A 25,379-nucleotide genomic window follows, 5' to 3' on the forward strand; every position below is an offset into this window, starting at 1 on the left:
AATTTTGTACTGACTGGTTAGTGAAGCAGACAGTGAGTGCTTCCAAGCAGTGCTGCTCCTGGGGGAGAACATGCCTAAGTGAGCGACTTTCTGGAATCTGCTTCTCAGGAAAAGGTGAGCCAGAACGGGGACTTAGAAGCTTGCGTCTGAGTGTATGACTCAAACCTACAAAGTACAATGTTCAAATCACATAATAAAATATGACATGCTGTGTTATGCCTTTTATAGGTGGCCTATGTGTGAAAGAAAATGTATTTCCCTGGGGTCTTTTTACCAAAGCCTTCCGCTTCTCCAGGTGGGCCCCACTGTGGTCAGCACCAGCCGGGAACTCTGGGAGGACCCAGGGGGTTAGGGGGGTGGAGGGTCCTGGTGATGGTCCTTTCTGATACCAGGTAGCTCACCTGCCTGGGGGGTTGGGATGTGTGCCTCTTCATCCCTCCCCTCTTTGTCACCGAAGCCTTTGAGACACTTCCAGGAGGGCTGGTCCCAGAAGACCAGAGAATGGGGAGTCCTTCAGCTGGAGAACCTCAGAAAGGCCCAGGGGGACACACAGACGGGGAGTCTCTCTGTGACTGAGTTGAGAGAGCCTGTGGGAACGGGAGGAACTATAGAAGGCGATCGCTGGGGTAGGTGCCACCGTAAGGAATCCCAGAGAGACAGAGGCAGTCTGAGAGGCAGGCCCCAGGCTGCTTCTCCAAGTCGGCTGGTTTTGAGGAACAATTAGGTAGAGATTTTCATGGGGTGGATCACAGGGGTGGAGTTATGACAGCATCTTAGGGTTTTGGTTTTTTTGTTGTTGTTGTTTTTTACTCAAAATAGACTTTAAAGATCATGCATTTCATCCTCTTCATTTTACAGATGGGGAAACTGAGGCCCGGCATGATGAAGGATCCCGCATGTCTCTGGAAGGAATAAAATAGGGCATTTAGTTTCCAGTAGAGCAGGGCAAAGCTCATTAGCAGTGGAGTGTTCTCTGCAGCTCTGGCCCCAAGCTAAAGTGAGGGCAGCTTTCCTCTTGGGGCTTCCTGGTCCCTGTCTCCCTCCTGCCCGAGAGTCTTGTGGGGGCTTATTAAAGATTGCTGCAAACACTCCCTCCATGGAGACTCAGGGTCTTTGCCCCCTTCTCTTCCATTTGAGTGGGTGGTGACTCTTTTTTTCAAACTACAGAGCACCAGGAGTGGCTGGATAATGAGGAGTGACACCGTTTCCACTCCATTCGTTGGGACACTGGCTTTCGGAACCCCGAGGCCACGATGCTACGGGAAGTCCAGACCCCACGGGGAGTCCGTGTCTAGGTGCCCCTGTCAACAGACCCCACTGAGGGGAACTTTCCAGTCTATCCAATCTAGGTACCAGACTGCGTGGGACGTTTCCAGCAGAGGAAATTTCAGTAAGAGAAACAGCTGCAGACAGTTCCCATTGCTGCCTGGAAGTCTCTCCAGCTGCGGCCCTGATGGCAGAGAGCAGAGACGAGTCATCCCCACCCTGCCCTGCGGTGTCCCTGACTCACACCGTCAGTAGCACCAAGAATGGATGTCTGACACCCTTAGGTTTTGGGATGACCTGCTAAGAAGCAGTCGCAGCTGGGGCAGGTCTCCAGGTAAGGCTGCCCCCGCGGTAGTGGGAGAGCTTGGCTTAGCATTTCCGGAGGTGGAGGGAATTTGGGCAGTACTTTGAAGAATCACAGAGAATGCCATTTGAAAAGATGTACTCTCACCCTTTAGGCTTTAACTGCTTTACAATATCTCGTTAGGTCACCCTAAGGACCTCAGAGGGCAGGGTGACTCTGAAGAGGGGAGCCGGACTCTTGGGAAGGTCAAGTCCCAGTTGCCCAAGTTTGCACGGGAACACCAGGCAGAGCCCCTGGGCACTGGGTCTGGGAACAGCAACGCCCGCCCTGTCCTGCCCTACCAGACTGGCTGCCCATTTGGTGGGGCTCGACTGAGGAATTGGAAAAAATCAAAGCCCAGGAATATGTTATGGTCTACCAACTTTACAGATTAAAACAAAAATCATGGCGTCTGTGTGGCTCAGTCAGTTTGGCAGCTGCCTTTAGCTCAGATGGTGATCCCCGGGTCTCAGGATCCAGTCCTGCATTGGGCTCCCTGCTCAGCAGGGAGTCTGATTCTCCCTCGGATCCTCCCGACTCTCTTGCTCTCTCACTCTCTCTCTCAAATAAACAAGTAAAATCTTAAAAAAAAATTCAGTAAGTTGCCAAAGATAAAGTTTCAGTCCATTCAGATGTAAATAACACTCATAATAATACAAAAGTTATTGAAATTTTGTATAAATTTTGTATAATAATACAAAAGTTGTTGAAAAAAGGGAACCAAAGAGCTCTATGTAGTCTTACATGTATTTGGAATGAGAAACATATAAATTGTTCCTTTTGCGTGAAGCATGGCATATGGTTGGTGATAAGGGACAAAATGTGTCCCTTCCCCAGATAGATATGTTGATGTTCTAATCCCCAGGACTTCAGAATATGACCATATTTGGACATAGGGTCCTTAAAGAGATGATTCATTTAGAATGGGGTCATTAGACTGAGCCTCTAACACGATCTGTGTCCTTCTGAGGAGAGGATATTAGGACATGGACACACACACACAGAGGGGAGACCGCGTGGAGACACGGGCAGAAGACGGCCATCAACAAGCCAAGAACAGAGGCATCAGAAGGAACCAGTACCTTGATCTTGGATTTCACCCTCCAGATCTGGGAGACAGTAACATCCTGTTGTTCAAGCCACCAGGGCTTCGGTACTTTTGTTGTGCCCGCCCCACCAAACCAGTATAGGTACAGTTGCTCTAATTGTCTACAGTGAAACTGAACCAGGAGTTGCTAAAGCCCTTGACCTCCCCCAAGAGTATTTTCCCTAACCTGACTTCGATATGTCAATAGCCTCTTAGCAGAATAATGGCATTGTTTATGAGTTTACTGGAGCGCCTGGAAGCCACAGGGGGTTAAATCCAGGGGGCTTTGAGAGATAATACAAGGAAGGCTACTTGCTATCACAAGTACTTGATGATTTCTTCTTTTGAAAATCTGCCGAGCATATGTGTGAAATTTTCTCTCTATTTAGAGCCTTGTCGCTTCCAGAGGCTCAGCTGTTCTCCCGCGGCTGGTGAGGAGGGAGGGGTGGGGGGGGGCACTCAAACCCCCTAGCTGTGTATTTTCTCCCTGCTCTAACCACCTTGCCCATACGGCCTCGGGTGGGGTGTGATGCGTGAAATCAGCCTTGTGAAAAAAACACAGAAACACAAGAACCCAATGATAGGTTCCCTTCTCCCCGGGGGGGGGGGGCGGGGGACTGTGAATTTGGAATTGACTCTCAGTGCTCTAAGCGACCAGGTCCCACTGTAGCCACGGATGCAGGGGGCATGGACATGGCCTACGGTGCAGAGAGAACAAATATGAAAGCCCACACGTCTTAAGGCCCACCTACCTATTGCAACGGTCTCAGCACATAATGCAGGTGTCCACTTAAAGAAACCATAGCACGGACTCTTTCCCAGCGCTGAACTTGGAGCAATTCTGGGGAGGGAAAGGCGAGCGGGCCTCCAGGGGTGACTGCAGCCCGAGCCTTGCCCTCTGCTCCTACCCTGGTGGGCCACTTCCTTTCGGGGTGCAGGAGGGACACGGCCTGTGTGTGTGTGTGTCTTCCCCCCAGGGGTCACTGTGGGGTCTGTCATCCCCACTCATAGTGACAGCAGGGAGGGCTTGCTCACACGTGACTCTTCAGCGCGTTGCTGGTTATGGGAGAGAGCAGAGAGCAATAATGAATGGATGTTTGAGTTCCTTTGTATCCAAAGCCCTTAGCCAACCTGGGTAACAGCCTCCTACCCGAAGCACCGCCCTATGGAGTGAGGCTCCATTCTCTCATTTTCTCATGCAGCTTTCTTGGGAAGTTGGGTTTGTTTTTGGGTACTGTCTGTGTGTTTTCCCCCCAAAGAGCTGCATTTCACACCTCGTGGATGACTTTCACGCTGCTGGAGTGACATCCAGGGTCCCCGGGCACCACGTCTCCTGCGTCCCCTTCCACTGAGGCTCATGTCTCCACCTTCTCTGGCCGAGTGTCCCAAGATTGTGCCTGGACAGCTGCAGTGGGGAAGGCAGCCCAGGGATGGAATTCACCTGTCAGAGGAGTGATGAAGAACAGGAAACCAAAGTGGCACTTTGTAACGAGGCTGTTAATGAGCTTGCTTTTCATTTCAACACCTTATAACAGCTGCTTTCATTAAACTGGGAGTGAACGCTCAGCTGAGAATGTTGACTCCCTGAGCCTCAATTTCCTCATTCACAAAATGGGGATAAAGCCCAATTTTGCATTAGGGTTTTGTTTTTTGGTTTTTGGGGGCAAGAATTAAATAAGACACTGTACTGGGAAATACTTCGTAAGCTATAAATCATCATGCAAATGTAAACATCAATCATTATAATTAAAGAACTCTTTTGAACTTGAGAAACACTTGGGGTGCGTAAGAAGAACGCCACCTTCATATTAGGAATTGATTTTTTTTTTTTTAAAGTAGGGTCTGTGCCCAGTGTGGAACCCGAAGTGGGGCTTGAACTCATGATCCTGAGATCAAGACCTGAGCTGAGATCAAGAGTTGGACACTTAACACATTGAGCCACCCAGGGTCTCTCAGTTTTTAAAAACTAAATATTCTCTCCCTCAATATTTTGCCCAACTGGTCATAAAATTTAACTTTTATAGTAGTGTTATCAACCATTATTTTGTGCGGCCTTGTGATTATTTTCTAGTTGTACCTATGGATGAAATGAGACAGCAAATAACAAACTGTAAGGAGCTATATACATTAAGGTGCGAGTTTAGTGCCTCGCTGCACTGACCACCACCCCTCCCCAGGCAGGGGCTAAGGTTGCGTTGAGGCTCAAGTGGGTGTGAATTCCTTTGGCTGTAGAAATGGAGAGCGAGTCCCCCCACTGTAGGGTATCAAGTAGTCCAAGTCTCTAGGATCTCTGCTTGGTGTTTTGAGCTTCTGTGAGGGATTCGGACTCACTAATGTCCTAACAAGTCAAGTTCTCAGTCCTGTTGGCAACCCAGACGTCTCGAGATGCATGGAGAAGCCGACCCCACCCGTGGGGCTCCCTGCCTTACCATGCTGGGCGTTGGGTGCCGCTTGCCTGGCCATGGAGCACATGGCGGGGTCTGCAAGGAGGCTGCATGTGGGCCCACGAGAGGGCTTGGGCAGGGATTTGCTGCTCAGATGGAGGGTCCGGACCTACAGACCCAAGAGTCCAAGTCAGGGGGAGGAAGGGGAGTGAAGGCATTTCCCCATCCTTCCACACAGTAAACACTGTGCAGACAAAGTTCTACGTCAGGCTTGAGAAGGGGCTCTGGTCTTATTGCAGACGCAGAACAGATGCCATCCAGGAAGGGACCCATGGAGCTCCCTCACGGCCATTAATGATGATGGCTGCAAAAGTGTAGTCAGGCTGAGTTCCCTGCCTCGGCAGACCTGGCCAACACCACGACAAGTGCAGAGGTCAGTGTCAAAAGCCTGTTCAGGGTTGTGACAGAGCACGCCTTTGGCATCCACCTCGAGAAGGCCCTTCAAGGAACAGGAAGGAGATGGGGTGTTTTCATGTGGGTTTCATTATTCTCTAGGTACTGGAGGGCCCACAGACTGGCTTTACCTGGTGGCCTGATACCTAGTCCTGGATGGTTAGGGCAGAGACAGTGAGATCCCCATGGATAAGGTGCTGTGGTGTGGACTCCACATTGGTTGGCTCGCTCTCAGGCTGGCTGTTTACCATCTCTGAGAATTGATTAGCCCTGCAGGGACAGTCCCTCCAGGGTCAGCAGGACCCCAGGTGTCAAGGCATCAGAAAACAGAAAATGAAGGACAATGTTAATACGGTGAGTGTATAGAACACTTTTGGGGGGGGGCACCTGGGTGGCTCTGTGAGTTAAGCCTCTGCCTTCAGCTCAGGTCATGATCCCACGGTCCTGGGATCGAGCCCCGCATTGGTCTCTCTGCTCAGTGGGGAGACTGCATCCCCCTCTCTCTGCCTACTTGTGATCTCTCTCTGTCAAATAAATAAATAAATGAAATCTTTTTTTTTAAAAGAACATTTTTTTTTTTTAGGGCAGGTAAGGAGGAATCCTAGAGAGGAAATGACAGAGGAAGTGTGTCCAGGATGAAGTCACAGCTCGACCGCTGTACCGGGTGGCAGGGCCTGGCCATGCTCTCTGGGGAGCCCAGCTGTCATTTGCTGACTGCTGTTGGAGACAGAATGGACACACTTACACAACATTACGGAATAGAAAACACATTTTTGGTGGTGGTTAGTAAGATTTCAAACTCCAGCTAAGGCATATTTTGTGTGGGTTTCATCATTTTGTGTGTAAGTGAATTAATCAGTGACTGCAACAGCTTTTATATTTTTTAAATGAGAATCTGAATATAATTTGTGGAATTTTGAAGCTAGAAGTGCCCTAAATGTTACATTATCCAAGCCCGTCTTTTTTTTACACACAAGGAAATTAAGGGTCAGAGATACCACGTGGAACATGTTAAAAAATGTTAGTATTGATCGCAACAGACAATCCTTACATTCACTCCACCCCAGGGCTCTCGCCTCTGACAAGGATTCTTTGGGGGATGGAGGGGTCCAGTGATTGACTTACCTGTCATTTAGTAAAAATAATCCTGAGAGAGCAGTGCTTTTTTTTTTTTTTAAATCGGAAATCCAATTTTTAAAATTGAAGTATGGTTGACATACAATGTTATATTGGTTTCAGGTGCACGACATAGTGATTCTGTGATTACTCAGTGTTCGCCACGATGAGTGTGGTTACAATCTGTCACCATTCCATGCCATTACAATAATATTGGCTCTATTCCTTCTGCTGTTCTTTTCATCCCCGTGACTTACCAATTTATAACTGCAAGTTTGTGCCTCTTAATCCCCTTCTTTTATTTCACCCATCCCCCACCTTTCTCCTCCCCAGTTTGTTCTCTGTGTTTATGGATTTGCTTCCATGTTTGGTTGTTCATTTGTTTTGTTTTGTTTTAAGATTCTACATGTAAGTGAAATCATATGGTATTTGTCTTTCTCTGTCTGTCTTATTTCACTTGGCATGATACCACCTAGGTCAGAGTTGTGTTTTTTAAAAATTATGTAACAACTCATTTAGATGAATCACGGAACAAAGTAGGATGAGGAACAGCTTTCTAAGTATGTCAGGAAAGGTTAGGGGGGAAAAGCCACTGATGTAAAGACACAGCTTTAAGAACAGCTCGGAGAGTAGATTCAATGTTGCAATAGCATTCTAGAATGACAGATAGTGACGCATTTCTCATGCCGAGCACTGAGTAATGAACAGAATTGTGGATCACTCTGCTGGTCACCTGAAACTAATATAACATTGCATGTTAACTATACTTCAATAATAAAAATTTGAAAACAAAATTATCAGAGTCAACAGGGTGGTTTCTCTGAAAAAGAAAAAGAAAATGAATGTAATTAAGAAACACTTTTGTCTTCCATGAATAATCAATGTAGTTATTCAAGGTATTAGGAAAATAAATTTATTCAATATCAAATACCAACAACTAACACTGATGTTGATATAATGAATGTGTTCCTCTGGTAGTCGAGTATAAAACAAGATTGTTTGCTCTCTACACTATTAATCAAAATAATACTGAAAATTCTAGTCAAAACAATAAGGAATGAAAAGAAAAGCCATACATGTTGGAAAGGAAGGAATAAGCCTGTCATGTGTGCAGATGATATGATGGTCTACTCTAGTCATTCAAAAAATTTCTTTAAAAATTTTATTAAGTGAGTTTAGTAAGGGCACAGGATACAAGACAATCATATAAAAATCAGTTGCCTTTTGACATACTTGCAATGAAACTGTGATTCATTAAATTTACATTCTCAGTATCATTTACAACTTCTCAAAAAATGGACATAGGTATAATTCTAAGGAAATATGCAGTTTATATGCTGAAAACTATACAATACTAATAGAAGAAACCAAAGAAAAGCTAAATAAACAGAGAAAAGTATCATGTTCCTGGAGCTAAAGAAGTTTTTTTAAAAAGAAGAATAAAGTAGAATTACACTACCCAATATTAAGGACTACATACACAGTAACAGGTACTCAGAGGTGTTGGTGGAGGGATAGACATGTAGATTAACGGAACAAAATAGAGAAGTCAGAAACAGATCCACACAAGTACAGAGAACTGATTCTGAGTTCAAAAGAAATACAATGATAGAAATCTTGCTTTTCAACAAATGGTATTGGAGCAATTGGAGAGCCATAGGACCCAGCTAAAACACCCTCAACCTGATCCTCAACCTTGAGCAAAAATTAATTTTAAATGGATTCCATGAAAAGCATAAAATTGTAAAACTTTTAGAAGACATCAAGAAAATCTTCTGGACCTGGGAATCAAGGAGAGATCATGTCTAAACATGGTGGACAGCATGATTCATAAGAGAAAAAAAATCTATAAATTAGACTTCATCAAAATTAAAAAGTTGATGTCTCACGTACTGTTAATTAAGAGGATAAAAAGACAAACTACAAGCTCGGAGAAAACAATTTGTAAACTAGGTAGCTAAAAAGAGCATGTTTCTATAACATGTAAAGAATAGTAAAAATCCAACAATCCAGTCTGAAACTGAACAAAAGAATGTCCCCCAACAGGTGATGGCTAAGGAACCACGGTACCTTCACACCTTGGAACACCGTGCAACAATATCAAGGAATAAACTATTGACTCGACAACTTGGATGAATCTCAAGGTCATTACTGAGAGAATAAGATATCAACAGATCCAATGCTGTACGATCGGATCCATGTAACACTCTTGCAGCGGCAAAACTATTGATGAGGAGTTCAGACTACAGGTTGTTACTGGATAGGGATGGTGGACTTGAAGGGGTTTGTGCGACTAAAAAGGAGTAGCATGAGGCAGATCTTTCTGGTAACGGAGTAGTTCTGTGTCTTGTTGTGATGGCTATTGCACATATCTGCATAGACCCACTGCGGAAACACCAGTTTCCGGGTTTTCCTCTTGTCCTCTCATAATGTAACATGTAAGCCGGGAGGGAAACTGAGTGAAGGAGCAAGGCCTCTTTGTATTAAAAAAAGGGGGGGGGATACCTGAGTGGCTCAGTTGGTTGGACGTCTGACTCTTGGTTTTGGTTCAGGTCATGATCTCAGGGTCATGGGATGGAGCCCTGTGTTGGGCTCCCTGCTCAGCACAGGGTGTGCTTCTCCCTCTCCCTTGGCTCCTACCCCTGCTTGAGGGCACAATCTCTCTCTCTCTCTCTCTCTCTAATGAATGGATAAATAAAATCTCTTAAAAAAATTTAAAATAAGTAAATAAAAATTTTTAAGATAGAGATTTGACCACGTGAAGTCGGGAGTTGTCAAAGCCCCTTGTTTTGGGGGGAGAATCCCTTGTTACGGGTGCCTCAGCAGGGAGCAGAGCTCTGGTTTCCCACTATGGAAGCCAAAGCGGCCCTCCTCCTTTCCCCCATACCTTTGAAGTCAAGTGTGGACACGTCCCCCAGGCCTTTTTGTCCTTGGATGCTTCCACTGGGGCTTCTTGGATGAGCAGTGCAAAGACAAAGGGGCTATTTAGCCCTGAGTCAAAGAGGAACATCTCCCGGCAGCAGCTCAGGGATGTGACAGTGTCTTCATGATAAGGTCAATCTCATACGTGATGAATTTCTCCTAGCATGGTGGGGAGTCTGTGCCTGACCTCAGGTGGGCCTCTCTGCGACTGGATTGATCTTAGCCTATAACTAGCCAGAAGTTTACCAACTTCTGAGGTCAAGATGGTCTCAAGTGAAAGGGCATTCAGACCTTTACGAGGCGACCCTCTTCTTTGTTGACTTGGCTGCATGCCCGCCATGCTCAGGGCCCGAAACAGAGCCTCCACTGGCAGGCACAGCTCCCATCAGAAATCTCAGGGACCTCTGGTCATCTCCAGGGAGGATCCAGCTCATAGCACAAGCGACAAAATGCAAAATGCCACAGCCACAGAATAGCATGTATAGCATGACAATATTTCGGTTTAAAAAAACCCATAAATGTACACATATGTGTATGTGTCCTTATACACATAGACACATCAACATATGTGTATGCATATATAATGTATATGTACATACACACACATACGTATTTAGAAAAATAGTACAACATCTGGAAGAATATATGAAATATACCTATTAAAGAAACTTTTGATGGGATTATAGATGATTTATACCTTCTTTATCCATTTTTTGGTTTTGTTGCAAAATGCAAAATTTTCAGGTGTTACTTTTTTAAAAAGATCTTATTTATTTATTTATTTGAGACACACACACGAGCAGAAGGGAGAGGCAGAAGGAGAGGGACTAGCAGTTCCCACCCTGTGCAGGGAGCCGAAGCGGGGGCTGGATCCCAGGACGCTGGGATCCTGACCTAAGCTGAAGGCAGATGCTTAACTGACTGAGCCACCCAGGCACCCTGCACGTATCACTTTTCTAGTCTGAAGAAAATCTGTAAATCTATTTTCATCGGGGTAAAACACAGAAACCGCATCAGGATTTCCTTATTCCCGAAGGGCAGCAGTAGGACCTTTTGTGTCCGCTCCGGCCAATGCGGGGTTCCCAGGTCTCTTCCCGGCCCACGTGGAGGAGGCGTCCCTGAGCTGCAGTCCGGGGACTGGTCCCGTTTTACACTCTTGGCTTGTTTTTTTCAGGGCAAATTTTCTCCTGTGGCTCGGGTGCTTGAACACAGGCTATGTGAAAAGCCAGAAGCTCTTGACTCCAGCCCAGTAATAACAAGGATGACCCTAGACGCTCTCCGGAAGCGTGTGCTGCTGGCCGCAGGCCTTGGCCTTGGCCTTTATGCACCCAAGACAAACACAGTGCATGCGAGACCGCAAGGGTGAGGGATCGGCCTGTGCCGGTCAAATGCTGGCCACGTGGTTGAAGGATTTGAAAACTTCCCTCGTACATCTGCGAAAATGAGGAGGGCTTCATGGGACTGCTGCAACATTAAATGACTGTGCATGTGAACGCTTCGTATAGTTCTAGCACATAGTAAGTGATCAATAAAAGTGAGCTGTCTTTGACTGCATTGAGAGAGGTGGAAAACACGAAGCATTGGCAAGGGGGCTGAGAACCCAGCGTTCATATGCTGCTGGGCGGGGCGTCAGTTGGCGCCGCCCCTTTGGAACACAGCGCCTGGTTACTCAGGCTGAGCGGAGGCTTCCTCACTGTCCCAAAATTCCAGTAGAGGGTGTAGACCCAACAGAAATGCATACGCACACACACCAAGCTGCAAGGGCGAACGTGTTTAAAACAATAGTGTTCATAATAACGCAGACCCGAGAAGAACTTAAGTGTCCCCCAACGATAGAATGGAGCAATCATTTGTGATATGTCCCCACAGAGGAATGCCATACAGTGTAGAGAAAGAACAAACCCCATTCCCCGATAGGGGAGATGCTCACAAACACAATAGAGCGAAGAAGGCAGACATGACAGAGTCCTATCCGGCACACACATAGCGAGGCTGTTAGAAGGCAGGCCACCCTTGCTGGGGGAGGGGCAAGCGACAGGTGGGACCCCAGGTGGGCTGCTGTTTCCTGCTGGGGGTGCTGGTTACACAGGTGGCTCTGTTGGTAAAATCAAGCTGCGCACTTAACGATTATGTGCATTTCTATATGTATATTAAAATTCAATAAAACATTTAAAAAAGAAAACATGGTTTAAAAGTTGTGGAAAGTCATGTAGCTATTTTTTCCTCTCTATTCGCATCAGTCTTGAGGTAGGACAGCTGGCTTGTTAGCGGGCACACCTTTTCTTTTCTTTTATTAATTTTTTTTAAAAGGTTTTATTTTAATTCCAGTTAGTTAACATGCAGTGTTGAATTAGGTTCAGGTGTACAATACTGGGATTCCTGTGCTCATCTCGGCAAGTGTCCTCCTTAATCCCCACCCCTGTTTCCCCCATCCCCCACCCACCTGCCCTCTGGTGACCATCAATGTGTTCTCTGTAGTTAAGAGCCTGTGTCCTTGTTAGTTTCTTTCTCTGGTCTTCCTTTATTTTTAAAATCCACATATGAGGGAAATCATATGATATTTGACTTTCTCTGACCGATTTCTTTCACTTAGCATGACGCTCTCTAGCTCCATCTGATGTGGAAACATTGAGCCCAATGGTCAAGAAAGAATTCTTGAGACGTCTTTGATGCAAAAAGGTGTTTTATTATTGCACGGGGACAGGACCCATAGGCAGAGAGAGCTGCACTGGCATTATGAGGCGTGACTGATTATATACTTTTTAATTAGCGGGGGTTAGGGATAGCATAAGTCTCTAAAGAATTTGGAAGGAAGGTTTTCCAGACCTTGAGGCACTAGTTGTTGTTAAGATAAGGTTACTCTTAGTCTCTAGCAAAACATCAACATTCAGGCAGCTGTGAGTTCCTTGAGGAAGGTCAGTGTGTGTTTCAGGATCTACCAGTGGGCTGCAAGATGTAAGATTTCATTCTGGCTACATTTCTCTTGCCTTGCTCTCCTCCTCATAACCATGTTGTTGCCAAAAGATTTCATTCTTTTTTATGGCTGAATAATATTCATATGTATGTACACAAACACCACGTCTTCTTTGTCCATTGATCGACTGATGGACACTTGGGCTGCTTCCGCAGTTTGGCTAAACTCTAAACATAAGGGTGAATGTATCCCTTTGAATTAGCGTTGTTGTGTTCATTGGGTCAACACCCAGTAGTGCGATTGCTGGACTGTACGGTCATTTTATTTTTAACTTTTCGAGGAACCTCCATACTGTTTTCCATGGTGACTGCACCAGTTTGCATTCCCACCAACAGTGCAAGAGGGTTCCTTTTTCTCCACATCTTTGCCAACACCTGTTGTTTCTTGTGTTGTTGATTTTAGCCATTCTGACCAGTGTCAGGTCTCATTCTAGTTTTGGTTTGCATGACCCTGATGGTCAGCGATGGAGCATCTTTTCATGTGTCTGTTGGCCATCTGGATGTCTTCTTTGGAGAAATGTCTGTTCATGTCTTCTGCCCAGATTTTAGTTGGATTATTTGTGTTTTGAGTGTTGAGTTTTATAAGTTCTTTATATATTTTGGACACTAACCCTTTATCAGATGTGTCATTTGCAAATATCTTCTCCCGTTCCATAGGCTGCCTTTAGTTTTGTCGATTATTTCCTTCACTGCACAGAAGCTATTTATTTTGATAAGTCCCAATAGTTTATTTTTGCTTTTGTTTCTGTTGCCTCAGGAGACATGTCTAGAAAAGAGTTTACTATGGCCAACGTCAAAGAAATTACTGCCTGTGTTCCCTTCTAGGGTTTTTACAGTTTCATGTCTCCATTTTGGTCTTTATTTCATTTTGAATTTATTTTTGGGTACGGTGTCAGAAAATGGTTCGGTTTCATTGTTTCACATGTAGCTGTCCAGGTTTCCCAACACCATTTGTTGAATAGACTTTTTCCCATTGGATATGCTTTCCTGCTTTGTCAAAGGTTAATTGACCGTATAGTTGTGGATTTTGTATTCTGTCTTGTTGATCTATGTGTCTGTTTTTGTGCCAGTACCCTACTGTTTCGATCACTGTTGCTTTGTAACATAACTTGAAGCCCAGAATTGTGGTGCCTCCGGCCTTGTTTTGCTTTTTCAAGGTTGCTTTGGCTACATGAGGTCTTTGAAAGTGGCTCTCTATAAATTTTAGAATTGTTTGCTCTAGCTCTGTGAAAAATGCTATTGGTATTTTGATAGGGTTTGCATTCAGTGTATAGACTGCTTTGGGCACTATAGACATTTTAACAATTTTGGTTCTTTCAATCCATAAGCATGGAATGTCTTGCCATTTCTTGGTGCCATCTTCAACGTCTTTCATGGGTCTATATGTTTTCTTAGTAGAGTCATCCAGTTCAATTACACAGAACTTTGAACATTCCTGAGGGGACTAGCTGCTTCGGGGAGATAAATACAGGTTGTCTGGGGGAGACAGGAAGATGCCACACTTGACCTTCTCACACCTGTGTCCCCAAGAATGCAGAATTTCAAGTCAGGAGAGGAGAGAGAGCTGTGTGGCCTGAGCCCTCATCCCACCTGCCCCTCCCCCAAGCCCAGGCAGCTCCCCCAGGATCCATCCTTCAGAACATCATGAAGGACCTGAAAAATGCAAGATTTGGCTAAGTTTAAGGGAAAACAGGAATTTCAGAGACTAACAAGGCAGGAGATTGCAAGTCTGAAGTGATTCTTCCCCTGAAATCCAGCATAAACTTGGTGAGGTTAGAAGAAGTCACCGAAAGTTGGCTTTTCTCCCTTCCTCCTTCTCCTCCTCCCTCTTTCCCCTCCCCTTTGTCCTCCCTCCCTCTCCCTCTCTCTCCCCCACTGTTCTTCTCCCCTCTTCTCCTCTGGCCGACTCAATAAATGGGCAGGAGACCCCCACACTGTGCTAACAGCCATATCATTCTAAATAAACCTGGGGTTCTTTCCCTTCTAAATTTTCTGTGCTGATGTTTGGTATGTCATTGGCCTTAGTGAAGTTCTTTTGGAAATCTCAGGAGTTTTTAATTTACTAAAGGAAAAGAGAAGGGATTACCCCATGGCTTGATGATAATAAGATTCAAAGTACAAGAAATGGTGGCTGGAAAGTCAAAGGGAAAACATGGGAGATCTTTTCTTTTCTTTTCGAGAAAGATTGAGAGAGCGAGTGTGCGTGAGGAGGGGGAAGGGGGTAGGGGAAAGGGAGAGAGAATCTTACAGAGGCTCCATAGCCAGAATGTGGGGCTTCATCTCATGACCCTGAGATCATGACTAGAGACAACTCAAGAGTTGGATGCTTAACCGACCGAGCCATCCAGGCGCCCCTGAGTTATTTTTTTTATATAAACTTTCTTAAAACTCAAGAAAAACAAGCACCCAGCAAAATGCAGAAGTCAGAGCTATGTGTTTTGAGAAGTTGTCCTGTAACCACAATCTGAAGCTGCCACCACCATGAACCCCCTTGACCTCCCTCGCAGGTCCATACCCTCCAATATTGTAGATTAGTTATGCACTGGTTTAAAAATATCAACTAAAAATGGAATCACACAGAATGTATTATTGTGTGCCTGGCTTTTTTTGCTCAACATTATGCTGGAGAGACTCATCCGTATTGCTAAGTAGGGCAATACTTTGTTCACTTTTATTGCTGGGAAAGAACGCATGTTTAACAAGCATCTTTGGTGATCCCAAGGCCAGCAGTCCCAGGCCTCGTTTTGAGAACTACTGCCCCAGACCCAGTCAAAACAACCCCACAGCTACTCTGCTCAATTCCCATAGTCTTAGAACCATGAGTACAGAAAAACAAAAAACAAAAACAAAAAACCAACCATAACCCCTCAAAAACAGAGACAGGTTCAGCTTTGAAGTTAACTGAGGTTAGGAGCAATTTTGTGACTCCCCTGGGCATGGCTTTTAAAGTCGTGCCCAGACAGACCACAGTTCAAAACCTTTCCCCCACATGGATTCAGCAATATCAAAATCCTTGAAGAAAGAAAGGCCACACATGTACATGAGTGTGATACGGGTTGAACTGTGTTCTCCCAAATTTCGTATGCTGAAGCTGTCACCCCCCAGGGCTACCGAATGTGGCTGTATCTGGAGATAGGTTCTCTAAAGAGGTAAGAAGGTAAAATAATGTCATGAGCGTGGGCCCTAATCCAACATGGCCGGTGTCCTTGCAGGAAGAGAAGATGAGCTCTGGATATGTACGGAGGGAAGACTGTGAAATCAGAAGGAGAAAGCAGCCATTTGCAAGCCAAGAACAAAGACCTCAGGAGAAGCCAGTCTGCTGACACCTGGAACTTGGACTTCGGGCCTCCAGAAAGAGGAGGAAATAAATGTCTGCTGTTTAAGCCTCCCGGTGTGTGATACCTTGTTATGGCAACATGGGCGGACTCCTACTCTGTGTGTGTGTGTGTGTGTGTGTGTGTGTGTGTGTGTGTGTGTGAGTTTATGTTTAATCTTTCCTTCCAGGACCTAAAACATGCCTTGCGGGGAGCTGGTGCTCAGTAAGCCTGCAGAATGGAAGGGCTGTGTGCAGGAAAGGACACACAGGGTGCCCATACTCCCACATTCCCAGCCCACCCTGGCCACCTCCCTTTGGACACCCCCCGACACACACCACCACCACCACCACCACGAGCCCACCTCCCCTCTTCCTTCCCCTGCTGATCCCCGGCTGCCAGGGCTGGCTGGCTGAGTTGTGCCAAACTGAGTGGCAGCTGGAAACAGATGCTGGCCAGGCAGCCTCCCTGGGGGAGTTGGGAGGGGGAGGAGAATAATCGTGAAATGGCAGGAAAACACTTCCCTCTGGCAGCTCAGAGCAGGTGGGGGTAGGGCGATGAAAAAAATAAGCTTTGGGGAAACAAAAGATGCTTTGTGCAAAGTAATTCGATTCAAAAAAAAAAAAGGGGGGGAAGCAAAATGGGTGCGTGTTTCTCACCACCAAAACCCTTTGACAAATTGAGACAACTAATACAATTTGCATCCTCATTTCCAGTCCCTTATAGGATAACCAGTGAGGGGGCAAGCGAGTGACTCACATTAGATGTGGCCAAAATTTGGGAGATTGATTCACAGGGTAGAGGAGCCAGAAGCAAGGAGAAAGCTTGTCTTTCCTCTTTAGGCGTCTTAGTTCCATACAGTGTGATAAACCACTCAAATTTAAGCATGAATTTGTGGCTCTGCAGGAGATTTGGTGAAGAAGTCCCCTTCGCAGATGGCTGTCCCCTTAGCTGACAGCCTGAGCGTCCCACATCAGCACACTCCTCTAAGAAGCAGAAGTAGTTGCTGCATAAATAAATCCCCCAATGGGCTCAGAGTTTGAGAGGCTCTCTATCACTGTCTTTGTTTCCTCCTTGAGGGTTGGCTTTGTAGGATAGAAATTTCCACAAACTTAAGAATTTATGCCTGGGAGTTGGCCCTGGGACCTTGGTGCCATGATCCCGTGAGCTCCCTCAAGTTCAGAATAACGTGCGCCCCCCCCCCAACACACAGGGCAATTTCTGTACTGTCTGTGGATGCATTCTGTAAGGGCTCAAGGAACAGAAAGGGCTTCTGAGGGCAGTTCTGTGTTCTGAGTTGGTGCCCAGTCCCAAATATTTGACAACAGCAGATGCTGATGAGTCCGTGGAGCAACAGGAATTCCACAAAACGAAACAAGCATCTACCCTATGGTCCCTCCGTCGTGCTCAACCAAATGAGCTGGAAACTGACATACGCACAAAAACCCACACACAGGTGTTCGGAATAGCTCTGTTCGTAACTGCCCACACTCGGAAGCGATCCAGACAGCCTTCCGTCGATGAACGGTCCATCCAGACAATGGGATATTACTCAGCACTAACAGGAAATGAAATGAACCATCCAGCTATGAAAAGGCATGGAAGACCCTTAAATTCATGTTATAACATGGAAGAAGGCAGTCTGAAAACAACTGTATACTGTATGAGTCCAACGATATGACGTTCTGGGAAAAGCAAAACTACGGAGACAGTACAGAGATCGGGGTTGCTGAGGTTGAAGGGAGGGAGGGATAAATGGGCAGAGCACAGAGGAGTTTTAGGTCAGGGCGACTACTCTGCAGGATGTTCTAATGATGGAAACGTGTCATTACTCATTTACCAAACCCATGGACCATACAACACAGAGAGCGAACCTGATGTAAGCTGTGGGCTTGGCTGATGATGATGTGTCGATGCAGATTCATCGACTGGAACAGGTGGACCATTCTGGATGCTGTTGATGGGGGAGGCTGAGCGTGTGTAAAGGTAGGGACCTGTGGGACCTCTCGGTATCTTCTCCTCAATTTTACTGTGAACCTGAAACTATTATGAAAATAAAGTCTGTGTAAAATTGAGGGAAGGGACAGGAGAAACCATAGGTATGGAAAGAAATGACAGCCTCGTTTTCATTGGGTTGGGGAGTCAGCAAAGTAGTTGTGAGCTGAAGCAGCAGGGGTCCAGCACGTGCCTCTGCCCTGTGGTGAGGGCCAAGGGAGTCCAGGCTGATGGCACTGGCAGGTCGCTGTCACTAGCAGGACAGGGTTCCTGGCCATAGGGATGGCGTTAGTGTGATGTGGTACAGAAATCACAAAGGAAGAGGGTAGGGAACCCACTCCTAAGTGAAGGAAACACCCTGAGAACTCATGAAGGAGGCCAAAGACCCTGCGTGAACAAGGTACCTCTAATTTGGGTTTGTGACCTTATTCTGAAGTTACAGACTGCTGGAGCTTGAGAGATGGTTGTATTTTCATCAAGAGAAGGAAGAGAGACGCAGTGAGGAGAAAAGGAAACAGAGACAGAAACCTGAATGGAATTGGGTCCCTAGAGAGAGAATCACAGCGGGGAGCTGAGAGGAGAGGTACGCAAAAAGCAAGGACAAAGGCAGGAGAATAACATGGAGGAAATCTATTTTAAGTCTATAGTCCTCCTCTTCGAAATTCTGAAAATAATGATAGATTTTGTGAGTAGAAATATTTGATTCTCAAAGCAAGCCTGTGAAGTGTGAAAGTTATTACTGCATTTCATCAAATGTGAGATGCCAGTAATTATAAATGCACATTAATTTTAGTATGAAAAAAAAGGAAAAGGTGCCAATTAAACTTTGACACTGTTCTGCTTATCTATTGCTCCAAAGCAAATAAGCAAACTACCCCCACAAGTTAGTAGCTGTATCCAATCCCCATTGGATGCTATCTCACAGTTCTGTCTAGACTCATCTTGGTTTCTCCCTTGGGTCTCTCATGTGGTGCAGCTGGGATTAGGGGTTTACTGGAGCCGGAGCTGTCAGACACATGATAGCTGGACATCCAAGATGGCTCCCTCCCATGCCTGGAAGTTGATGTGGGCTGTTGGCAGGGAGCTCAGCTGGACCATTGGCTGGAGGGCTGCACACGGCCTCTGCATGTGACTTGGACTTTGTCACTGCCTGGTGTCTGTTTCCAGGAGTGTGCCAAGAGTGAGTATTTGGAAAGACCTGGGAAGAAGTTGTAGGCTTCTTATAATGTAGCCTCAGAAATTCCAGAACATTTCTGCTGCCTTCTATTGGTCAAGCCGAGATTCCAGAGGAGAGAAATTAGACTCCCCTCTTTTTTTTAGAGAGAAAGAGAGAGGAGGAGGAGGGTAGAGAGAGGAAGAATCTCAAGCAAGTTCCAAACCCAGCATGGAGTCTATCATGGGGCTCAATCTCACAACCCTGAGATTATGACCCGAACCCAAATCAAGTTGCCCTTGGTTTAACACTTGAAGGGAGGAGCAGTACGCACACCGAAGGAGAGAGGACTGGGCCATCTCTAACTACCATAGTCACTACCTTGAAGATGGAACCATGGGGGGTGCCTGGGTGGCTCAGTCCATTAAGAGGCTGCCTTCAGCTCAGGTCACGATCCCGGGGTCCTGGGATCGAGCTTCACATTGGGCTCTCTGTTCAGTGGAGAGCCTGCTTCTCCCTCTCCCTCTGCCTGCTGCTCTGTCTACTTGTGCTCTCTCTCTATCTCTCTAATAAATAAATAAAATCATAAAAAAAATTGAACCATGGGATACAGACATGGGTCATTGCAGCTTCTCACCGCTCATCTCTTTCATCTACTCAAAACAATTTGGTGATTTCCCCCACTTTCTACTGCATGCCTGGTGGGTGAAAGACAAGACTTTTGTATGAATCTCAGCACAAAATGTAAAACAGCTTCATCTACCATAGGCATCTTCATTTCTTAGAATCTGCAAAGCACTTGGTTGTTGCTTTGCAAGAAAGTAGAGAATTTTGAACACTCAGGCAATGATGGGATTGCTACACAGCATGAGTCGGGGTTCTATCAGGGGAGCAGAACCAGTAAAGAGCACGGTTCTGGAGGTTACTGCACGGTTCTGGAAGACATGAAGGAAGGGTCCACAAATGGGTATCACAGTCAGAAAAGATCCAGCAGCCAGCCCGCCTGAAACGTCGGCACAGAGGGACAAGTCAAAGCTTTTAGGTCACCATAGATGAGAGCAGGTAGAGAAGCCTAGGGGAAGCTGTCATCCTGCATACTTATGGCTTCTGCAGCCAAGCGTCTGGTGATGGACTGAGGCCATTGTTAGTCAGCAAGGTCAGCAGCAGGGATTTTAAAAAAAAAGTGAAGGGAGCCGAGAAAACAAAGAAAAAGCTTGAATCTGTGGTCTCTTCTGCATCTACCTTTCACTGCATCTGACCACAAGGGCCATCTGACAATAACGGCACCTGCTTCGTTTCCAGCTCTTAAATGTCGTGCTGATTCCTTCTTTGGTCATTTCTAACCTGAAACCTCATGGGGGAGAGATTCCAAGAAGCATACTTCTAGCTTAACTTGATTCAGCCAACTGCTGTATATACAATATCCAGTTTACATTCCACTGTTCTTTTTTTTTTTTTTTAAGATTTTATGTATTTATTTGACAGAGAGAGAGATCACAAGTAGGCAGAGAGGCAGGCAGAGAGAGAGGAGGAAGCAGGTTCCCCGCTGAGCAGAGAGCCCGATGCGGGGCTTGATCCCAGGACCCTGAGATCATAACCTGAGCCAAAAGCAGAGGCTTAACCCACAGAGATACCCAGGCGCCCCATCTACTGCTCTTGTCTGGGCCTTTCTCCATTCATGATGACTTTTCATTGCAATCCTGAAACAGATTGTTAGCTTTCTGAGGAGTTTTTAAAATGGCAATTAAATTCAATATGGTGGTACCCCATGGGACCCAGTTAACCGAAGTGATGACTATGAGTGGCCATGACCAAGTCAGCACGTTTGAAGGTCTCTACTGCAGAGTCACGACCAGCTGACAGTGTTTATAGGACACTGTCAACGGTAAGGAGCATCGACTACGGAGATATCAAAATGTGAGAAATGTGCATCCTTATGAGTTTTGTTATTTCCACCGCCTCCATGTGCAGGTGGGAAAAGTGAGAAACAGAGTCTAAGTGACTTTTGAATTAAAGAAGTTGGGAAGAAAACAACGGTAAGGACATCACAGAGCATTTCACCCAAATTCTTCAGTTTGCAGATAAACAGAGACAGAGAGTGTACGTGTTTGGCCTATTTGACATAACTCAGTAGAGATGGAGCCAGGATATAAACCCGCATCTTTTATTCCAAGGTCAGTGTGTTTTCTTGCATATCACACTGACTATAAAGCACAGAGCCTAATTTTCAGTGTGGCTTAAGTCTGTATGTTCGAGGGCCACCTGGGTGGCTCAGAGGGTTAAGCCTCTGCCTTCGGCTCAGGTCACAATCTCAGGGTCCTATGATGGAGTCCCACGTCAGGCTCTCTGCTCAACAGGGAGCCTGTTTCCCTTCCCCCACTCTCTGCCTGCCTCTCTGCCTACTTGTGATCTCTCTGTCAAATAAATCAATAAAATCTTAAAAAAAAAGACTATGTTTCAGTTTGTCTCAATGACGACCCACAGTAAGAGTTCTATTTTAGGGGCGCCTGGGTGGCTCTGTGGGTTAAAGCCTCTGCCTTCGGCTCAGGTCATGATCTCAGGGTCCTGGGATCGAGCCCCGCATCGGGTTCTCTGCTCGGCAGGGAGCCTGCTTCCTCCTCTCTCTCTGCCTGCCTCTCTGCCTACTTGTGATCTCTCTCTGTCCAATAAATAAATAAAATAAAACCTTTAAAAAATGGATATTCCTGTGGACCATTTAAAAAAAAAAAGAGTTCTATTTTACATCTCCATCTGATATATGATACATAAATGAATGTATAAATGAAATAGAAGCTTTAAGGAGCAAGGCTAACACTTCTACACATGACACATTGTAATATTTTCAGATTCTCTTTGATATTCTGTTTAATATTAAAAATATGCTGGGGACAGTGTGCTTGGCTCGGTCAGTTGAGTGTCGGACTCTTGGTTTTGGCTCAAGTCGTGATCTTGGGGTCCTAGGATCAAGCTCTGCCTCAGACTCTACGGTCAGTGCAGAATCTGCTGGAGATTCTCCCTCTCCCTCTTGCCCTCCCCTTGCTCTTTTAATTCATTAATTAATACATAGATAAATAGAATCTTTTTAAAAATATGCTGGGGACTTCCACTTCTGGCAAAGGTAGAGTCGCTTGTTTCAAACCTACCTCTTTCCTGAGACAGGACAAACAAGCAAGAAAGAAAATGTTTTTAAGAAATTGGTTTCCCAACATTAGAGATACTGAAGGCGTGAAGACTCCAGGAGTCAAGATTCCAGAGAGAAAGGAATCCAGAAAAAATGAACTCCGTTTGGTGCTGCACCTTCCATTGAGGCAATTAATTATTCCAAAGGTGAAAGCAGTGACTTAGAGCCTGGAAAAAAGCTGATATTCAATAACCACCAAGAAAGAGAGATCCCAGCAAACACCCAGCCTTTCACATGAGATCCTGAGGAACTGTACCTAACAGTAGGAGTGAACCAGAAATAGACGGGCTCTCGAAAGTGCCGAAGTTCAACTTCAGATCAGCTCAGTCCCAAGTCGTTTTCAAGTCATCTGCCCCTCCCCCAACTGCTTGCCCCAAGCACAAGTAAATGGAAGATCTCGAGCCTCAAAATATTTGTACAAAATGTGGATATTCAATTTAAAATGACCTGGCATGCAAAAGTTCAATAGGCCAAAAACCAAAAGAAAGAAAAATCACATAATAGAAATATTCCCACGGGCAATCTAGATATTGAAATGATTAGAATCAGACTTGAACTATGATTTATATGTTCAAGAAAGTTTAAAAACAATATGGAAAATTTTGTCCAGAGAAATGCAAACTACAGGGATAATTTGTATCTGGGAATTTTATGACTAAGAATCATGATATCTAAAATTCAGGACTCAACAAATAATCTTAATAGCAGATTAGACAAAACTGAAAAGAGAAAAAGTGAATTGGAAATCAAGCCAGAAGAAAGTAACCAGATAGGAGTATGAAAAGACAAGTGGATTTTATTTTAATTTATTTTTTTTAAGATTTCATTTATTTATTTGACAGAAAGAGACAGTGAGAGGGAACATAAGCAGGGGGGTATGGAGCTGGAGAGGGAGAAGCAGTCTCCCTGATGAGCAGGGAGCCCGATGTGGGGCTCGATCCCAGGACCCTGAGATCATGACCTGAGCCAAAGGCAGATGCTTAATGACTAAATCACCCAGGTGCCTCTTAATATATATTTAAGGATTTATTTACTTATTTGAGAGAGTGAGGGAGAGACAGAGAGAGTGAGGGGGTCAGAAGGAGAGAGAGAACAGCTCAAGCCAACTCCACCCTGAACAGAGTCCAACTTGGGGCTCTATCTCATGACCCTGAAATCACAACCTGAGCTGAAACCAAGCATTGGTCACTTAACCAATTGTGCCACGGGGTGCCTCAAGAGAAGTGTATTTTAAAAATACAAGTAAGGACACGAAGTCATATGGTTCACAGCACATACATAAATTCAGCCACTCAAGAAGAGGAGGGAATGAACATACAAAAAATATATGAAGAGATAATGACCAAGGGTTTTTCAAAGTGATGAATAATATCATATCTCAGAGTTGAGGAGCTCTATGTATCCAAACGGGATGAATACAAAGAAGGCCACACAGGGGCAAATCATACTGCTGAACCTGAAACTGTTGGCGGAGAAATGAAGGCAAAGTCCTAAAGCATATTAAAAAAAAAAAAAAAAGATTTTCCTGAAAAAGCAAGAGTAAGACTGATGGCTTTTTTTTTTTTTAATTCTTATTTATTTAGTTGACAGAGAGAGAGAGAGAGAGAGCATGAGTGCACAAGCAGGGTGAGTGGCAGACAGAGGGAGAGGAGAAGCAGACTCCCTGTTGAGCAGGGAGCCCAATGTAGGGCTTGATCCCAAGACCCTGGGATCATGACCCGAGACAAGGGCAGACACCCAAACGACTAAACTGCCCAGGTGCCCCAGACTGATAGCTTTTTTATCATATAATCAATGGAAGTAGAAGACCATGTCATTCTCAGATTGCTGAAGGGAAACACTGCCAAGCTAGAAGCCTATGCTGTGAAGCTAACCTTAAAAAAATAAAGGCGAAATAAAGACATTTTAAGACACACATTCACATATACACACGTACTGAGAGAATTTGCCACCAACTGACCTACACTGAAGGATACACTACACTATAGGGAGTTTTGTTTTTTTTTTTAATTTTTTTTTAATTTTTTTTTCCATTTTATTTATTTTTTCAGCGTAACAGTATTCATTCTTTTTGCACAACACCCAGTGCTCCATGCAAAATGTGCCCTCCCCATTACCCACCACCTGTTCCCCCAACCTCCCACCCCTGACCCTTCAAAACCCTCAGGTTGTTTTTCAGAGTCCATAGTCTCTTATGGTTCGCCTCACTATAGGGAGTTTTTAATCAGAACACAAATGGTCCCAGGTAGAGGCTAGCAATGGGAAAAGAATGTAGATAAACAAAAATGAACACTATCTCTAACAATAATCATAATGTCTTGTGGGATTTAAATATATACAGGTAGAAATCAAATACTCAAAAACAGTAGCATGAAAAGCAGAAGAGGGATAAATGTAGCTAAAATATTTTAAGATCTTTGTATTCCAGGAAATGGCAAAATTAATAATTTATACTAGATTTTAATAAATTAAGATTGTGTCTTAATTTAGGATAACCACTAAAAAATAGTAAAAGAACGTATGCCCAACATGCTATTAGATGAGAATAAATGGAATCATAAAAGCACTTAATCACGAAGAAGGTAAGAAATATAATACAAGTCAAGAACCATGAATAGCAAATACAAACTATTTGGGGGATTCACTTAACAAGGAACTGGCAAAACCACAATTGAGAAAACTTTGAAACTGAGCTAAAAGACGGAAGTGACTACACGAAGAGAGAGAGACATCCTACGTTATTGCAAATACACAAAAGTTTCAGCCTGCTACTACTCCGCCATCTTGACTCCTCTCCGCAAATACACAAAAGTTCAATCCTATCTCCAAAATCAGTAAATTGTTTGTGACTCTAATCAAAACTCGAATCAATATTTTTTTTTCAGATTCAGTAAACTTATTCTATAATTTACCTGGAGGAATAAAGGACCATGAATAGCACAGCTGATTTTGAATAAGAAGAGAAGGGAGACTTGCCTTGGTAGATATTAATGTCCCCTAGAAGGTCATAGTGATAGGAATAGTCTGTTCCTGGCCTACAGCAAAAATAATAGATAAATGGGGCAGGAGGCAACACTCAGAGATGGATCTTTGTGAACTTTATACCTTTCAAGAAAACTGTCACAAACCGGTGGGAGAAGGACAGGCTAACTCACTAATGATGTGGGGGGAAAACCCTGGAGATTATGAAGA

Source organism: Meles meles, chromosome 13, assembly GCF_922984935.1.
Source record: "Meles meles chromosome 13, mMelMel3.1 paternal haplotype, whole genome shotgun sequence".
NCBI classification, from domain to species: domain Eukaryota; kingdom Metazoa; phylum Chordata; class Mammalia; order Carnivora; family Mustelidae; genus Meles; species Meles meles.